Genomic DNA, 4,422 nt, shown 5'->3' with positions numbered 1-4,422 from the left:
GAAGGCGAATGTGAAAGGATGATTCAGCGTGCATAAAAAGAGGGAGCAAATAGTGTAAGGTGAAGCAAAGAGAACAGAGTTCAAGGTATGGAAAGAGGTGGAAGGACAATGCAGAAAACAGAGCAGAGTTTAGAGGTATGGAACAAGTAAGTCTAACACGCCGGAAGCCACTATGTCCTTGCACCAAAGAAGATTCCATTTTCCAACTTGGCTAGAAATTCTGTTATGTTTAAGTGGCTGTTGTATGCCTTTGTAACTTTGTGATTAACTTCACCAATCACAGTACAACCGATTGCCTTTAACCATTTCTACAGAAGATGTAGCTTGTCTATAGGCTGCATGGAATATTATTTATAATATATAATACTGGCATTCAGTGACCTTGCTTAAGAGTATGATCCAATTGTGCTACATACTCTGCAATAGTAGAACTAAACCCAGGTTTTTGGAGTTCCCTCTCTGGCTAAAGAGGAGACATACAAAGCACAAGGGACAATAAAACTACAGAATGTGTTATGAAGTGAGTTTTGAATATAAGAATATGTTTTAAATTTCTACTCTGAATGATAATGATTCATTAGCCACAATTTTTTTTTTAACTTTCATAGCCAAATGTCAGCTGTTATGGCCTGACACAGACTACATCTTCTAGTGCAGAAACACATCTAAGAACATATCTCCATCTCTATTGAGAAATATCTTTAAGCACATGGAATGTACTTCATCAGGTAGCAATACCAAGCAGAATAGAGCCCCAGATAAGCTGTGGAGAGTTGCTCGTAATTTATTTCTAGAACTGACCCACTTTTAATAAAAAAAAATATAAATATTTTTTTGGCAAATAATCACAGTTCTCCTCAGCAAATGGCTGAAGGGCAGGACCCTACTACTTAACAACCATTGGACAACAAATACAGAATATGTTTCTATATTTCTGAGCAACATTTTCGTCCACTTGCAGGATACACAAGGCAATGAAGACAGTGAGGAATGAAAATAAAAGCTGGATGAACTCTTCTTGATTCCAGTGGGCTCTTGTCTCTTGTCAGACTGAAAAGTAAAACTTAAAACCAAGTTCTTTTCAGATGTGAGATGGGGAGAGAACATCCACCTGAACGGAATAAATCTGAGGATTAAGACTTGCTGGAATTTTTGTTTCTCTGTTGCATCAATTCTCCTTGTAATAGTAAGAATGCTGTAAGTTGCATTATTATCAAAGACACATACATGAAATGTGTGTGTATAAAGTACATCTATAATATATAAAATTATCTTACTTCCTTCTAATATCACCAAAATCTGTTCACCTACTTAAACACACAAATAAATAGATAAATGTAAGAGGTGGAATATCAGGACAGTGCTTACCAATCTTACTGTTCACACAGAATTTTCAGAAATATTTTTGCTTTTGGGAAGAGAAACAAGCCATTGTGAGTATTTCTGGAAATTTTGCTCTCTGTTCTTTTCCTTTTTATCCTGATGATCTTGGCTAACAACGCAATACTCCATGAAATATCTGTGATGGGCTTTCAAATTTGTTTTAGTCAGAAATCATAGTTTAAAGTTCTCTGTAGTAAGCTACGGTTTCACTCTTGTAATAAACTCAATGTTTGAAAACCCAACATAAAGATTATGCAAGTTATTATTTTATAATTATTTCCAACTATTTTGCTTAGTAATTATTTCTGTTTAACTTTTCTAGTTTCAGTTAACAGTGACTTTGGTTGCTTTTAAATGAAAATATATTTTTAGCTGCTATCTGAGCCCTCTCAAAGGAGATTTTCAATTCCTTATGCAAATAATGACACACTGGATCAAAAATTTACCTCTAGGTCATCTTTATTATTTGTTTGTATTTCAGAAGTAGCTTGAGTCCCTATTGAACTGATACATTTCCAACTAGGAAAGCTTCATCAATTTTCATCATAGTTTCCATGCTGTGGCTCAGTCAGTTTCCTTTACAGGAAATGCTTTCATAAATCCCTTTCCATGACTCATTCCATTTGTAAGGGATTTCTTAATGTCAATTTCTTGTATATGCATAGGTTGATGTGGATAACTAACAGTGAAGATGCATTTTGGGAGATGAGTAAGAGGTTTTGTGATTTTTTTTTTTGAACTATAGTTGTGTTGGCTTTATCTCTGAAGGAATTCTTACGCTCTCTCTCAGTTCTTTCAGATGGTAGCAACTAGGAGTGGATATTTTAGCATGAATCATCCGCTTTGTTCCCAGCTAATTTTATACATATATTTTACACAGAAAAAGCCAAACATCTGTAGCAGCAATGCATAGGTAAGAGAGTAGTATGTGAAAGACCATGTATTCATTTGCAATACCTGGAGAACTACTATGTGCATCAACAAGTATCTTATAAAGTTTTCTATTACTGATTGTATATTTTATAACTTGGTAGAGCTTCAACAGACTGCTTAGTCCAGTTTTATGACTAAGCCTCTCTGAAACTGTTATTTTAGTTATATTATCTTTGAGAATATTTTCTTTGGGAAGAGTCTGTGATAAGGCAAAATAAAAAGACTTTTTTTTTGGTAACAGCTGCCATGAGCGCCATGCAGTCTGTCAGCAAAGAACGTGAAACTTAACTGCTCAAAACAGACAAATATTTCTAGCTGGACTTAGTTACAGCTCATACTGTTTTTATTTAACATTGGAATGCCTCTGACTGGAGTCAGGAATTAATTGTGTTATATCGAATATACAGAAGATGTTTTTAAGGGATTTCAATTACTTTTCTGAAGTAGTGTAGACGTATAATGAGAGAGATGTTATTGTTTTAAAACTGGTGTGGTACAGAAGATACATTTATTCTTTTCCATTCTTGGTTTTTACATTTTGCGCTATTGTGGGAAATGCTCCTTATATATAAACCAAAGAACAATTTTGGAAGTGGTGGAATCTGTCAAATAGAGGAAACAGCCTCTAAAGCCTGCTGAAAAAGTACTGCCTTGTCCTTGTTTCTTTCTTCCTTTTTTCATGAAAAATGGCTAAAAGCTGTGAATGTATTTTGATTTTGATTCAGGTGAAACCAAGTAAAAGCTATATTGTAGAAGTAACTTATTGCTGAGATTGCACTTCAATCTTCAAGCCTCTAACAGGCGTGCTAATAATTTATTAAACCACTTATAAGCAATTTTATTTTCCAGTTGGGAAGGTGGGCAAACAGCTGTCTCTGCAGCTGATGTTATTGCTTCTTCTAGGCTAGAGAGGCTTTTATCCAAGATGGCTGGCTCAGTCACCTTTTCAGTTGAGTGCATCTTTTCCATAATCCTCAGACTTTCTGCCAGCTCACATGCTTCATCATTTAAGTGTTCCCCAAATACAGCTTCCCCCTCCCCCCAGCCATTATTAGTTTTGTTCTGTGATGAATGGCATTTGGGTTATGTCTGTACACTAGTTTTATTGCTTGTTTTCTGGTATAATGAAGACTTTGTAAAAAATCATAGAATCACAGAATTATAGAATAACACTGGCTAGAAGGAACCATAAAAGGTCATCTGGTCCAACTTTTAAAAAAACCCTAAAAACCTCAGTTTAACCTCTGACTGTTGTTACATTACAATAAGGCTTCCATGAAGGCTGGACAGTAACTATGCAGTAGGGAAAATTATACTCATTGAGTACTTTCACCTTTACAGATAAATGCAAATATTGTGCCATTCAAAAAAATTTACAATATTAAAATTACATAAATGCATGAAATGAAAACAGAGGCAACAAAAGACAGTGTAAATGCACAATGAATTCTATTGGGTTTCTTCAATTTTTTAAAAGATGCTTAAACATTTAATATGAAATAATAATATCTGTAGACACATTGTTTTTTGCTTTTGATATTATGAATTCAGGAATCCCTGATGGAGTCCACTTTAGTGTCATTGATGCTTTTACATGCATACTCAGTGTGGGAAGTACTTTTTCTTGCTGGGGCAAGACTGGAGAACAGACAGAATTGTTCTTATACAGTACAAGAGTCTTCAGGATTCAAGAGTCTGAGCACATATTTTGAAGTAACATTTTTTAAAAAATAAGCTTAATTCATAACAATGTTTTTCTTCTTAAAATTATCCTTGCCATACTATGTGAAAGAAAACAAAATTAAAAAAAGAAAACTTACTCAGATTATTTTGATGGAAGCATTTCACACAGGGATAAGTAAGCATAGTCACAGGTTTGGATTTTCAATGCCAAATATATTTCTAACATAGGTTCTTCAGATCCTTCATGGATTAGACATTTGAGTTACTGCATAGCCACTTTGCTGATTCTGTCTGTCTTAAATTATAGTGTTGGAAAGCTAATATATAATACAAGTTACAACTCCAGGGAAAATCTTAATACCTGACATGTTCTAGTATTACTGAAAGTAAATTTGGTGCTGAAAAATAAGATTCCCTATTCTT

This window comes from Chroicocephalus ridibundus, chromosome 3 (genome assembly GCF_963924245.1).
Source record: "Chroicocephalus ridibundus chromosome 3, bChrRid1.1, whole genome shotgun sequence".
In the NCBI taxonomy this organism is placed as follows: Eukaryota; Metazoa; Chordata; class Aves; order Charadriiformes; family Laridae; genus Chroicocephalus; species Chroicocephalus ridibundus.
Note: the sequence above shows the minus strand (reverse complement) of the source record.